At 50.1% G+C, this 15,116-nt stretch overlaps 1 protein-coding gene across 4 annotated transcripts in view; it reads right to left on the reverse strand.

Moving 5' to 3' along the window:
• ZNF516 (zinc finger protein 516) overlaps positions 1-14,698 on the reverse strand; it is a 113,824-nt gene extending 99,126 nt beyond the window's left edge. Inside the window, exon 1 of one of the 4 annotated variants that reach the window (XM_030868198.2) lies at positions 14,593-14,698. The gene's annotated coding sequence lies outside the window, so the exon portion shown is untranslated. Of the gene's footprint in view, positions 1-10,724; positions 10,772-11,015; positions 11,096-14,196; positions 14,287-14,592 lie in introns of those variants that run through there. The other 3 variants (XM_060310735.1, XM_030868197.2, XM_060310734.1) reach the window with 3 other exon arrangements.
• Positions 14,699-15,116: the final 418 nt, after the last annotated feature.

A 15,116-nucleotide genomic window follows, 5' to 3' on the forward strand; every position in this document is an offset into this window, starting at 1 on the left:
GCTGAGCCCTAGTGTAAGATCCACGCCAGATGTCCGAAGCTTAGTGTGAAATAAAGAGCGAAGACTAACTCAGCAGTAACTTTTATGTCATCTACGTGTTCAAGGAACATTTTGGACCTACTGGGTTAAATAAACACATTACTCATTTTACCCACTTCTTTAACCATTTTCCATGGGGTAACTGGAAAATTGCAAACGACAGCAGCATTCTATCTACCAGGCAGCACTATCTTCACGTGCTGGTCAGCCTACGGTGGCCCCAAGGCCAAAGCCAGCCTGCCCGCCACCTGTTTTGTGTGGCTGGTGAGCTGAGGATGGTTTTTACTTTCTTAAGTAGCTGGAAAAGAATCAAAGGGAGAACAGTATTTTGCGACACATGAAATGACATGAAATTCAAGTTTCGGTGTCCACAAAGGAAGCTTGTTTCCTCACTGACGTGCTGTCTGTGGCTGCTTCTATAACTGCTACAAGGCAGAGTGAATTAGCTCTAACAAGAAGTTCTGGCCCACAGAGCCCAAAATATTTATTATCTGGCCCTTTACAAAAAAAAAGGCTGCCAGTGGGGAGGGATAAATTGGGAGATTGGGACTGACATATACACACTACCATGTAGAAAATAGATAACTAATAAGAACCTGCTGTACAGCACAGGGAACTCTGCTCAATACTCTGTAATGGCCTATACGGGAAAAGAAGCTAAAAAAAGAAAAAAGAGTGGAGATATGTATATACGTATAACTGATTCACTCTGCTGTACACCTGAAACGAACACAACATTGTACATCAACTAGACTCTAATAAAAATTTTAAAAAAGAAAGAAAGGAAGGAAGGGAGGGAGGGAGGAAAGGAGGGAGGAAGAAAAAGGCTGCCGACGCCTGCCCTAGAGATTTGCAAATACAGACCCCTGTTTCCCAAGCTCAGGCCCCTCTGGGCTCTGGTGCAGGCTCGCTAAGCCGACCAGGAGAGAAGGCAGCTGAGGTGGGCCAAGCCCCGCTAGCTGGCTGGACGGCTGGATGCTGATGCAGGAGTTTCTCTGCTTCAAATCCCCAGACCACCCTCTTCCTTTTTTTTTTATTTTTTATTTTTGCGGTACGCGGGCCTCTCACTGCTGCGGCCTCTCCCGTTGCGGAGCACAGGCTCCGGACGCGCAGGCTCAGCGGCCATGGCTCACGGGCCCAGCCGCTCTGCGGCATGTGGGATCTTCCCAGACCGGGGCACGAACCCGTGTCCCCTGCATCGGCAGGCGGACTCTCAACCACTGCGCCACCAGGGAAGCCCCACTCTCTTTCTTGATAGATTGATTACTCGAAGCCTCCGCTCACCTTCACAGCAGACATGGCCATGTGCTGAGCGGGGGCCCACACGCTCAGGTGGCCGGCCCCAGCTCAGGGCACCCTTGACACTGGCTCCCAGCTCCTCCTGGGGATCCATCAGTAACCCCGGCCGCCTAGAAAGGGGGAGGGGCCGGGAAGAGGAACACTGGCCTTCCACGACATGATCTCCACAGTGACACAACTCCGGAGGGCGCAGACCAAGACTCAAAGTCTCTAGGCTTCAAGGAGCATGAGGAAGGTCAAACTCAAGGTGACTGCCCAGAAGATGCTCTGCTCAGATAACCCCAGTTCCTTACCCGCGAGAGTCTCAGTGGTTAAGGAAGTGGGGGGAAGGGGACCAGAATGACTTCCTAACTGTTATGAATACTAAACAAAATATACACAGAATGTGCGAGCCTTGCTCACAGCGGGTGTGAGATGGATGTTTGTGGAAAGGAAATGAGCCTTGTAGAGCATTTATGAGCTATTTATTTGGGGGGGGCTGGTTTTTCAGGCATTCGCCCAATTTGATTCACGTCTATAAGTCCTTGGTAGTAAAACTTCAATTTCTAATACAGCGAGAACCTGTTAATGCTCAATACCTGGGATCATATTGTCATGGTGATTCAAAAAATAGCTCTCAGTGCAGGGTACTGCGTTCTGATGCCCTCGGCTCCTTGTACCAGGGCAGCTCCAAGGAACCACCTTTGGAAAGCCACCGCAAACCCACCCTAAGAGCATCACTGAAGACCGTCTACATGAAAACACGTGGCCTGTGAACGAGGTCAACACACAAATCAACGTGAGCAGTCTCCTTTAGGGTTCCAGGCTAGAAAAGGCTTCTTTTTCACAGAACCGGTGAGTTTTGCCTGTATTGTCAATTCGACATGTAAATGGCCCTGTTTCACTCTTGGTTTAGTGACCAGGAAGCTCAGATTATAAATTTTGGTCCAAGTATACCCACCGGAGGGAACACAACGATCTGGATATGGAATCCTATTTTCCCCTTGTCAGGACCTATGATCCCATTTCCTTGTTCTTGACTTTTATTTAAGTTTTACTCTATATTTAATGTAGACCTCAAGTGTGTACCTCACACCCTTTATGGAATGGGGATAAACAAGCAAACTCTTCCTACCAACAGACGAATAACAGGATTTCAATCACCAGATTCTCCACGTGCCTCTGCCAATATCCTCACAGAAGGAGGGTGATGTCCATACACCGATTAAATATACCTCTACAATCCAAGTTTACATGGGCCGTTACGTATTTTGAGAAATGTCTAGAAAGGTAGCAAACTACCTAGGGCATAGTGTCAGGAAGATAATGAAGAAGTACTCAGCACTAACTTCTTCAGAGAATGGAAAACAGAATGCAAAATCTGGGTCTCAGTTTACTGATTTTTCCCCTTAAGAGAAAACCTAGAATGTTGGCTATGTTTGCCCACGTGGAGAACGCAAAGGAGACAGGTTTTCTAAGCGGCTCTTGCATGATGAAGACAAATTCACTGCACCCTGGCCCAGCTCCCAAATTTGCCGGAGCAGGCGGAGGGAACGGATCCCCTATACAGCATCCAGGAGCAGAGCAAGACCCCGCCAGCCCGTCCCATGGGTGCCGTGGCCACCTGTCTGAGCTGCCATCGCCAACAGGGAAAAGGGAAGTGTGGTCTCACCGAGGTCGGCTTGCCCCTCTCCCCCACCTGTCTTCCTCTTCCTTGCCATCTTGTCCACCTGCACCAAAGATGTGCACAAGGGAAGGTGCCCACCTGCTCTGGTCTCCCCTGTGGCTCTCCCCAGCCCACCTGGCAGTCACCCACTCCATCGCGATGAGAGCCTGGCCCTGCACGTGCCCTGCTCTGCACCAGCGTGCGCTTCACCTCTGCCGCGGCCTCAGCCAGGAGGCCCACCAGAGACTGCGGGTCTATCTCAGCCACCGCTGGTCCTCGAGGACCCCTTTCCCTGCATGCTTTGCTGGCTCTTTTCTTCTAGGACTTTCTATCCCCTGCTGGTGATTTGCTTTCTATATTTACTCTCTTATAAAAAGTGATGAGAGTAGGGTGTTACCATTGGGTTTCCCAAGAAAATCTGTACCTGGGCCCCGTGCTGAGCTGGGAACAGGTGCCCACAGCTGCCAGGTCTTGGGTGACGATGGGGCTTCCCCGTTTCCTCCCAGTCTGAGTTCGGTGATGCTGGGTGGCCTTGAAGTAGGATGGTTTATCCAGTTCTCCCACTAACACGATATCCCCATGGAGAGCTGCAAAAATTTAGTCAACATTTTTTCTTCTCTCTGGAGACAGATTTAAGCATCAGAAAGTGAAACTGAAGTGGAGCCCTCTCCCTCCTGTCCTAAATAACCCACCACTTTGCTGGGTCTACATTCGCAGAGCTCGATCAGCCCTGCACCTTCTCAACAAGCTCCTCTTGACCTCAGACTGCGACCGCACTTTCTTCTGTGCGCTCAGCACGGGGTACCAGGAAGAGACCAGACTGTGACTCAGGAAACCTGGGTTTGAGCTCAGCTCCATCACTGTGGCCTCAGCGAATCACTAAGTCCTTCTGCCGTTCAGTACCTGTAAAATGCCCAGATTCACCCCCAAATCATCTCTAAGTCAGCTGCAAATAACACACATATAACTCTCAGTATGAGCCTTTTTAAACAAGTCCAAATAGAAATAACATAAACGTACAAAGAAAGGTAAATAACCAGCAAAGTGAATTTTTCCCTTCATGGTCATCCTGTAGTATCAATTGAAAACTCCCGACAGACATGAAAACCCTACCCTGGAGCGATGCACCCCCGTAACCTGCTCGGGCCACGAAGGTACAGCTCAGTAAGCGTCTAAATGGTGCCTTTGTGGCCCCAAAGATCTAATGCACTTTCCAGAATAGTCTACTATTTCCATGGACACTGGAAAGACCTAATTTAACCGCTGGCTGAAATGCACACTCTCAACTGCCCTCTGAACGTCTGTAGCTAAATGAACACGGATGGTCAATGGACGCCCACACGCACAAAAAATCCCAAATTCGAACTGCTGTAACCTCTTTTTTTAACCAATCCCTACAGATACTTGAAAATTAACCTTCCTTTGTAAAGTTCAAATTTTAAGCAGCCCATAATCTTTCATCAACCTAGAAAATAACTGATAAGCCAATCTTCCTGTAAAACCCTGAACAGATTCTGCTTTTCTGTCACCAGGGTAATTTACTGAGGCCAATTTTAATCCTACCACTAAACCACTAATCCCATGACTCTGCAGAACTGTCCCAAGTTTACGTTGCTATGGCAAGCATTCTTACATCAGGAATTCAGTTATTTACTCATAGTTGTGTTTTTCAAGTTGGTTTTAGAAATGAGGTCATCGTCCTTGCCTCTTGTTTTAAAACATAAAAAGCCACGTCTGAACTAAGGAAGCCATCTGAGCACGTGGCTGGGTCATCACAGTAACACTAATTTAAATTACGCGTGGTGTTACTCAAAGGAACAAATTATCACCGTTTTGCTAACGGTCATGCTAAAGACACAAAAAGCTCTGGTATGATGAATCTCCATCTGGTGGGGCTATGGTTATCAATATGAATGATTTTCTCCAACTGGCACAAAAATCGCCCCGGGTCACTGACGGTGTCAATATACATGATGTCACCCAAAGCAGCCTTCATTCACACCACTCAGATTCTCTGAGAGGTACCTTCCCATCCACATATGCCCACATACGCTTTACAGGCAACACACATGCATGAGTATGAATGTGTTTACTCCTCTCCTTAAAACAGGAAACACTGTATGGTTAAAACGAATGAGACAGATTCAGCAGGAGACTGTCTGGACACACGTGAGCTTTGGTGGGCAACAGCCATAAGGGACCTTAAAAATGCAGGCAGAAATCGTGATTCTCCACGTCCACAGCTTCCTGAGACGTGGCATCTAGCAGAGGAGCTACCCTTGTGATTAAATCCACATCTATCTGAAAATTCAAAATAACACATGTAAACTAAACAAGGTGAAAACATCTAGATAATCCCAAACAGCACCACAAAAGTTTAAATTATACAACAGGATCACCCATCTGTCCATTGGTTTATCCATCCATTTAAAAAAGAATAGCTAATTCTTTAAGGGGGAAAAAAAAAAAAAAAAAACACATTTTTTTTTTAGCTCTAGGTTAAAGTCACCAGAATAATCAGGAACGAAACAGTGAAAGTCCTGTCTCACTAGCCCAACTTTCTGCCTATTTACAACCAGCAGAAGTTTTAACTGCTCACTTTGGGCTGTGTGTCTTCCTGAACCAACACAGTCAGCCAACATTTAATGTCAAACTCTTTTCCACAAAAATTATTTCAGGAAAAAAAAGTGACACTTGCTCACAGCCCTCAAATATCAACAGAATGAGAAGCTGCTAGAGACAGGAACAGCCTCTCGGCACATCTCTGGTTGCATCCTTCACTGCCCTCACTTTCGAAGAACATTCTGGAATGCTGAAATGAATCAGTACCTCATGCAGCCCAAGTCAGCCCGAGCAACATAGGTTAAACAGTGCCATATGGCAAACAGGGGCGCATGCTGCCCTCTTCTGAGACAAAGGACAAAAATTCCTAAACAAATATCCTTTCTTTTCACATGGGAGGAGGTGACGAGGGGAGGGTTTTTCAAGTGAGACCAAATAATGCCGAAAAAAGCTTTTTCTTTAATTCTTAGAGCCTAAGAAAAAAACTAGAGTTTTACCAGAGAACCTCAGTTTTTCAGAGTCTCCCTTCAACTACATCCTGAAAGCTAACACCACAAGTTAGCCTAGCTCCCCATACCCTAAATGAGCAAGAAGTAACAAGACAGCTGCACCCGAGGGCTGAGCGGACAACAGCGATCCTCCGGGTGCCAGAAACGGTGAGAGAGAAGCCTACCTGCTTTTGAAGGAATAAAACACCAGCTTACTTTAGTCCTGAAAATAAAGTACATTAATATCTCAACCGACTTTCAACACTCCATTGAGGAGGTGTCTGAACCTCACGATCACATAAAATACATGTCTCTTAAAGTCAGTTTTTGGAATGCGATGACTTGATTACATTCCTGACAGCAAAGCATCATCAACAACAACAAAAGAACAGAGAGAAAAAGAAAGAAAATCTACCGAATGAACACACAGTTGAAATACACTTGTAAAATATGTTTGTAAAACGTATATTTGAAATATATTTGCAAAACGTATCTAAACCCAAGGGAGCTGCTTTTTAAGTTTATCTTTTCGACTCACCGGTGTGGTGTTTTACTCATCATTTTACACATATTTACATGTTTGGGTTCTAAAAATAGTTGCGTTTCTAATGATTTCCGCTTTGTAACTTTCAGTGCCATTGGCACTGAAGACTACATGCCAACTCTTTTTCGGGAAACTACTTTTAAGGGATATTGAAAGCCACAGAATTATACTTCGTTACGATTCCGATGTATGCTACTGGAAAACATTTCATTCCGGACATAAATATTCCAACCAGCACTAGCTTTGGAAAGAAAAGCTTCAGCTGTTCAAATCACGTGTAGCCAGACGCAAGGGATGAAGAATACACAAAACAGACAGTTGCAACTGCTAATTGTTACCAGTCCGTCTGAAATATACTTGATATACCTTAGCAGATAGTGTAAATTTCAAATACAAGCAATGCGTTTACAGTGCCTATATATGTATCCTCCCCACGACTATTTAAGTCATAACCCTCACAGTCCTCTCTTGAAGAAAATTAATTTTAAAATAAAGATGCTTTTAAAAGAACTGGATGAGACATTTTAAACTTATAGTGAAAGTTTTTCTTTATTTTTCCCATAAGGTTTGTTGTATTAAGAAATTCTTCTTAAATAAACATTTGATGTGACCCCTTTCTTAAAATGGGCTCGTGACAATTTGTCGACATTTCTGAAAACTGTAAGGTATTCATAGCTAGAGTCAGAGGATGAAGAGGATATGCCCTCCCATAAGTCACTCCCCCCTCTGGTGAGAGAGGTAGGGCGGGATCTCAGCTCCCTCAGGGCAGAGGTCACCCCTCCATCAAAGAGAAATGTCCCACCTCCCCACCGCCCCCCCCCCACACACACAATTCACTTGTTCCTGGGTCCAGAGAGGATGGCAGCGAAGGCATGAATCTAAAAAATGCTGTCACTCTTGTGGTCCCAAGGCACATTCAAACCCTAACAGGCTGCTGCCAACATACTGCTGGTCATCAGACAGAAAAGGTTGGGGGTGACATCCCCAAGGAGAAGACAGGAAGGAGAAGAGAGCCACCGTCACCTGTGTGACTCATGCCGCCAGTTAGCACCAAGCCCAGTGCAGAACAAGAGTCGAAAAATTGCTGGTACCCAAACTCCAGAGCAGACAGAATGGCAGCCCAGGGATGCACACCCACACTCCACATTCACATCTGCCTTCTCAGAGCTCCATCCTGCTAGCCTGCCTCTACACCACCACACATGGAGATGTATTCCAAACACCACCTGATCAGACTTCAGAACAAATCCACCTCCTGACACGGCGCTATTCATTGAAAAAAGCAAATCCAAATGAGATGAGGCTTCCTACCAAGAGCATAAAGGTCTGGGAGCTAAAGACAGTGATGCAATGAATTCTTCCTGTTTAGACATTAATAATTCCGGAAGAAAAGCTCAAAGGTGCCCAGCGCTAAGCAAGCCAAGGCAGGTCCACGTGCTGGGTGCCAGTTCTGCCGGTGTAAGTACGGCGAGGGGGACACAGGCAGCGGGGCCAGGGCAATGCAGCACACAGGCCCACTAGTATCCTCTGGACGGCGTTCAGTAAGAAGAGAGTTAATGGAACTTTCCCCACAGCCTCTAGAGCTTTTGAGGGGGAGGGGTTAGGGCAGCAAAGAGATGCATTTTTTGAAAGAATTGACTGTGTCAGAATAAGTCCATCCAAGTGCTAAAAGGTATAAACATTTACAGCATGTAAGATGTCTGCTTTTGAAGAAGGAATGTTACGTTCAAATATTTATAACTGCAGATATCTGATCAAATACATTTCACTTTCTTCTGCTTTCTACCATTAGCTCTATGCCTTCAGCTGAAATCTATGCCTTATCACCGAGAAAGGTTAGCTGTCTCCAGCTAAATTTGGCCATCAAACGCCAATGAAAAAGTTATTTGTTTCCTGCACAACAGAGTTGCTTTATTCAGCTACATTATAAGCAAAATACCACTTTTAATGATATAACTGAAAGCAATGTCGAACATGGAATAAAAACCAAAAGAGTGCAGTCTCTTGCACACTGCAAACAAATATATTATGAAAGGAAAGTACACACGTCTGGACAAGCTCCTTCCCGCTGAAGAGAGTCAGCTTCTATTTCAGTTTCCTATTTCTATGCCATTAAGGTATAATGCAGCTGAAACTCTAAACACAATCTCCAGCCAGACTTAGAGCCACTCCCACAAAATTCTTTATAAGAGTCCTTCTGGTAAATTATGAATAAGACCAATACGTATCCTGGAAAAGGAATAAATAAAACTCCACAGCAACCCAATAAACTGAGCACTGGTTTTTCAAGAACCATCCATGACTAAACTCTACTTAAATTCCTAGGTCACATTATCATTTTTCCCTGTTTAGTAACGCTGAAAACCATCTGTTCGAGTTGACCCCACTTTGAGTTCTTCTTTAAAGAAGTCTCCTTTTCTTTTTCACATAATTGTTGCTAAACTTAATCTCCCCATTGAACGCTCCACCTGTAAGACTCAAATATCTCCACGTAGGAGCAAGTAAGGTAAATGAAGTTAAAGTTTAATTCACGGAAGTGGAGACAAGGTGATTTCAGCATCGACCTGTTTTCACAGACATCTCCCATTCTATTCACTCTGCGTTGGTCTCTGAGATGTCTCATCAAGTTAGAAATGTGGGGACTTCGGAGCCCCAAGGAAACTTTAGTCTCTAAATGAGTCAGTCAACTTTCAAGGTCCTCTACAAATAACAATGGGATTAAGACCAGTGATGAAAACTATTCTCAAATCATCACTGACTAGTATCAGTTACACGTCCAAAAGTTAAAAGTCCTTGATGGAGCAAGTTTCAGTATACTAAGCCATTTGGAAAGATTACGCTGACAACAAAAGCTTTCGGAAATGAAACGAAGCAAAACTCCTCTCTCTTTTTCCACTGCTGAATCCTGCGCCTACCAACTATGCTCCTTGGCTGTTCTGTTTCATTTTACAGACGTTCGCATTCTTCTCAGTGAGCTTTCTGGCGCATCCCTGGGGCTTGTTATTTTTTTAGAATGTTAATGTGCTCTAAACGTTTCATTTTATTCAAATTAGCAAATTTAACAAAATAAAGCCTTACTAATGAACTAAGAAAAATACCAGACATAATATACTTGTATCTTAACACATCAAAATTCTAATTCCATTACCAAAATACTGGAGTCTCGCTCAGAGCTCAGGGTCTCCCAGGGTCCATTCAAGACGGCATGGGAATTGCTCTCGTGAAACTGTCTGTCCTTCTCCAAGACCCGAACTCCCAGACCCAGGCACGGCCGGCCAGCTCCGCACCCTCCAATTTCGCACACAGGCGGGGAAACTGCGCGGCAGTGGTATGTGGGATAGTTAATTCCGGCCAGTCTGTGTCAATATAAATAACACAGCTATTTTGACGCCACAATCAAAGAATGCAAGAGAAAATGAAGGAGGAACAAACAAATGATAAAACGAGCTCTTTTTTTTTGCGCGGCAGAAGAAAGATCCTACCGAATAGCATGCATGCCTAGTTCCTTAAAGTAGCACTTACATTCCTAAACCAAAATACTCCGATCATACTAACAGGAAGGCACGAAAGATAATCTGGCGAAGATCCTGTTGGGGGAATAACCACCCTTGCTTCTCCTCCGGTCAGACCTTTAATGGTATTTATCACACCGCCACGGGGTGGGAGCACCTCAATGTTTAAGTCATTTTTAATCAAGGCTGGAGACCTACGGGCAGGTTCATGGGGGAAATGCAGGTCTGTTGCACGTTTAATGAAGACTTTTGCGACCTGCCGTTAGGTCGGCGCGGTGCGCGGCCCAGGGTCCCGCAGCCCTGCCCTTTGTTACGCGGTGGACCCCGCCGGCAGGCCTGGCCCCCAACCACGGACACCCCGGGGCTTCCAGCCGCAGCCCAGAGGGCACGCGGGGTCCCCACGGCCGACACGCACCAGGTCCCACGAGCAGGACGCAGCAACTCCACGCGCGGACGCCCCACACGGGGACGCCCGGGCCCGGTGCCCACCAGCCCCTCGCGCACAAATCCGCGCGCTGCCCGCGGCCCGGCACCAGGTCAGGTATGAACACTTATGTAATCGCCCGGGGGCCACGCCTCTCCCACCGCCCCACCTCCGCCAGGACAAAGTGAAGTTTAAAATAGAAACCAATTACCTGGCCTCCGCCGCGCCTCGGCCCCCGGAGCGCGGTCCGCGCCGCCGCGCACACCCCCGCCCCAGCCGGGGCCCAGCGCAGCCCGCCCCCCGCCCCGGCCCGGCCCGGCCCGAACTCCCCCGCCCCGCGCCGACCCCGCCCCAGACCAGGCCCTCACCCCCCCGGCCGGGCCCCCCAGTCTCCCGCCCCAAGGCAGCCCCGGGCCCTGCACTCCCCACCCCCAACCTCATCCCCGCCCCCTCCCGCCGGCCCGATCCCTCCCCAGTTAGACCCTCTCCGGCCCGCACGGACCCCCGCCTTTGTTACGGTGCGAAGTTGGGCCGTGGGTCCCCGTCTCTTTCACTTCTTGGGTTACAGTGCAGGCGTGTGACGTCCGCTCCACATGACGGGGGCGGGGGGCGGGCGCCGGGGGGAGGGGGCGGGCCGGGCCCTCCCTCACCTCCCCGCCCCGCCCGCCCCGCCCACGGCCCTCTCCCAGTTAGCCGGGCCGCGAGAGGCCGCCGCCCCCGGGGCGGGCAGGTAAATGCCCCCGCCCCCGCCAGGCCCCCGCCTCCCCAGGCGCCCCAGGCCCAGCGCCGCACCAGCGGGAGAAACAGAAATAGGAATGATTTAATCTAGCGACGCCTCCCCCTTCTGCCCATTCCTCAATCCGCGAGCTCACAGAGATTGGGGGGCGGGGGGAAGAGAATCGAGTCGTACTCGAATTTAGGGGGCGGAAATGGCCCGGGCGGGAGGCGCGGGGCTCTGGACACCACCTTGTAACCGAGTTAGGATCTTGATGGAGAGGACGAAGGTCGCCCGGGGTCGCCCGTGGACCCTCCGGCAGACCTCCGCGCGGCTCTGCAGCCGGACACACCGTGCGTGGACCAGGTCGGGTAGCAGGGTGCCTCCCAGGGGTCTCGGGGAAGCAGGGGACACATGTGGGTCCTTAACCCGTTCCCTACAGCATTACCATCCATCCCAGAGCGAAGCAGCACAGCCACTCCAATACGGAACAGAGATGCTACATGGCTAGTAGCATGTGTCCACACACAACACTACCAGTATTCCTAGGGAAGTTGGTGCCGGGTTAAACCCGTAGGAAACGTGTGGCGGCCCGTGACGCGCTCCGCCCGTGAATGTGCCCATTGTGCGCGGGAGCCACGGCCAGCCCTTCGCATTCATAAGTCGGGTGGGCAGCAGAACTCTGACCATAAGCAGGTCACATTCTAGCCTTTGCCATGGACTAAGGATCAACTGCCAGTGAGAAAATAAAATGTGAAGTTGAAAGGTCCACGCTGCCCTTCACTTTTACAGTTAACACCAGTTTCAACAATCCTCGACCTGGCTACGCTTAGCGCCCGGCGAGTGGGCTCCCTCCCTCCGACCCCAAGAGCGCAGGGCGCGCCTGCCGCGTGGGAACGTGACGGAAGGAACCACACATTTCGATTCCCCAGTCTCTGAGAAGCACAATCGCATCACTCCTTTTCTTCCCCGTCTGCAGGTTTCGACTGGAATCCGAAAGCACTTCTTACGCCCATTCTTTACGGGGGGACACTCGGAGGATGGAGGGTCTCCATTTGGACTGCCGCGTGCCCACCTAGCTTCAAAGACTCAGAAAAAAGCGTGTCCACGTCTACAGCTCTCAACTGTGCAAATCAGGAGCCTGAGGACGCGTGGGGCTGGTCGGATTTAACAGTGTGCAGACACATGGGCGCATGCACGCGCGCGCGCGTACACACTCACACCCCAAATTACCTCCGGGATGGAGAAAGCCGCTGCGGATTGGCCGGGAGAGCCGTCACTCACACCCAGGGGGCAGGGAGACTTCGCAAGGCTGTTTCCTTTTTTTCCCCTTCCCTACCGTTTCATTTATTGGTAAAACAACAGCAGAGGTCTGAAAGTTAGCCATCTGCGCCGAGAGAGAGTTTGCCTTCGTTAACGAGGGGGGGCGTCAGACAATATCCGTTTAAATATGTTTTGTACTTCCTCAATGGATGAAAGGGGAAATTAGCAATCGGGGTGGGGGAGGACAGGGAGAGCGCGGTGAAAAGGAGGGGGTCATCCGGGAGGGGATGGACGCAGGGTGAAGCTGTTCTCAACACCCAAAAGGGACTCTGACCTTTCATTGATCTCGAAATTAAAAAATGTTCTTCACAGGTCAGATTAGAACAAACGCTGGTCCTAATTTATGAACTCATTATTTTAATTTTATTATTTAAGCATGCGCCAGCAATCGTGTTTCCTTAAGAAAGAACTGACCTATTTTTGGCTGGAGATAAACGATCATGTTAACAGATGTTAATCTTGTAATCTGTTTTTCCTGTAAGCACTTTACATACCCGGGTTTCAGACCTTAAAAATAACATCTTTTCCAAAAAGACCTGACGTCACAATTCACTCCCTGAAAAATCACTCCCCCTCTCCAGTTTTTTTCCTCCGCAATGATCTCAAAGACATTAAATCTTTTCCACTTTATAAACGCTGATTTGTTCTGCCTCGACTCCCACAGGCTTTTATTTGCATTTCAAATTCCACAGGTTACACCAGTCGCCTTTTCAAAAAATGTAAACCAACAATGAAGCAGCAAATGGCTTTCTGTGCATCTGGATTAAACAAGGCACAGAATGAATATATTTTAAAAGAGGGCTGAGCAAGTTGATCTTTGCACACCCGGAGACCAAGTAATTCTTTATCAGTAAGCCCAGCGGAATGAGTAAAACACAGACACACAACCCCAGAAGCCCCTGGTCACATCCCGGTCTGCTGCGGGGAGCTTATTAACGCTGATAATAAGCGAGGCTGACTTACAGACCCACATTTTTCGGATCCAAGGCTCGGTCTCTCGGGTCCCTAATAGCAAAGCTCCACCGGCTCCCCAGCCCACCACGGCTGATGGTCACCGCACACCAACCTTCCTTCATGAACCACTGTTTTAAATGCCCAACTCGGCTGTCTTTTAACAAACTTATTCATACAAAGTTTCTTTAAAACTCGACGAGGCGGTTCGATCTAAATACTGATCTTAACACTCCAGTAGGTTAGCTCCCCCTGGAAATGGCAGACGAGGCGCTTCTCCACCACCACCACCCCCCCCAAACACACACCCCAAGTATTCTTTTCTAGTATATACGCGGGTATACAGCGCGATCAATACCTCCTCCGCCCCCAGCCACACCAGGCTGGGTGCATCTCCGAGGAGCCCCTGCCACGCAGACCCCGTCTCCCCACCCCGCCTCAGTCACTGCGAGAACCCTCGTCCCCAACCCCACTCCGGCCCTAACTTCCCTTCCGGGCTCTCACTCCTTTAATGTTAGGGTCACTTATGCGCTCCCAGCTGATGGGCACGCAGCCAGGGGAGGGGGGAAACAACGCCCCTCCCCGCAAGCACGTCCCCGAGGCAGCAGCGCTCGGTGCCCACTGGCATCGACCCCATCCACCAAACCCTTAATAACTGAAGCGGCTCCTCGGGCCCCGAGGCCCCAGCACCCACCTTCATTAGCCGGAGCGTTTTACTTTAAAGTAAGGCAATTTGCTCTTTGTCTCCTAATGGATGGAGAGCGCATCCGAGCTCCCCTCCTCCCGCGTCGCCTTTGACGAAGTGTACAAAGCCGGAGCCTCCTCCGCGCTCCCACCCCGCCCCTCCACTGCGGTAAAAGCCACCTCCCGGGCGCTCGCTGGGCCGCCCGAAGTTGCATCTTCCCTCTCCCGGAATTGCGGAGCGGAGCAACTAGCCACCGGGAAAGCGAACCGCCCTCCCCGCGCCCCGGAGTCCTTTCCCGGAGCCCCGACCCCCGCGGCGCATGCCGGGTCCCCCACACGTCGAGGCCTGGTCCCAGCGACCCCCGCCCTCCCGCGGGCCCCGCCGCGCCTACACCCCGGCCCCTACCTTGGCGGGGAGGCGGGCGGTCCGGGGAGGAGGACGCGCACGCCCCGCGCCTCTGAAGGTGAAGCCGAGCGCCCGAGGCGCGGAGCCGAGCGCTGCACTAGACCGACCGCGCCAGCTGCGCCCGGGCGCGGGGGACGCGCGAGGGCGCGCGGGGCCCACCACGCGCCCGGCCCCCTCCCCGCGCCGCCCGCGCGCGCCCCGGACGCGCCCGCCCCGCGGGGACCCCGGCGCCGGCCGGGCTCCGGGGGTTGCGCGGCGCGGGGAGGGGACCGGGCCCCAGCGGCCCGGCGCAGGCCCGAGGCTTCCCCCAGCCCCGGAATGGTCTGCCCTGTAGGAAACGCACACGCTCCACTATTGTCTCATCAGCACAAAGTTCTGCCACACTGCGGGGAAAGTCTGGAGGCTCGCGATGACTCAGACACTGATAATTCTTCCCCTAATAGCACTGAATCCCGATCCCAGCGGCTAGTTGTCGCCCCTTATTCCCAAGGACTAGCGCTGCCGCAGATCCAGTTACGGGAAGC

Source organism: Globicephala melas, chromosome 13 (assembly GCF_963455315.2).
Source record: "Globicephala melas chromosome 13, mGloMel1.2, whole genome shotgun sequence".
Taxonomy (NCBI): domain Eukaryota; kingdom Metazoa; phylum Chordata; class Mammalia; order Artiodactyla; family Delphinidae; genus Globicephala; species Globicephala melas.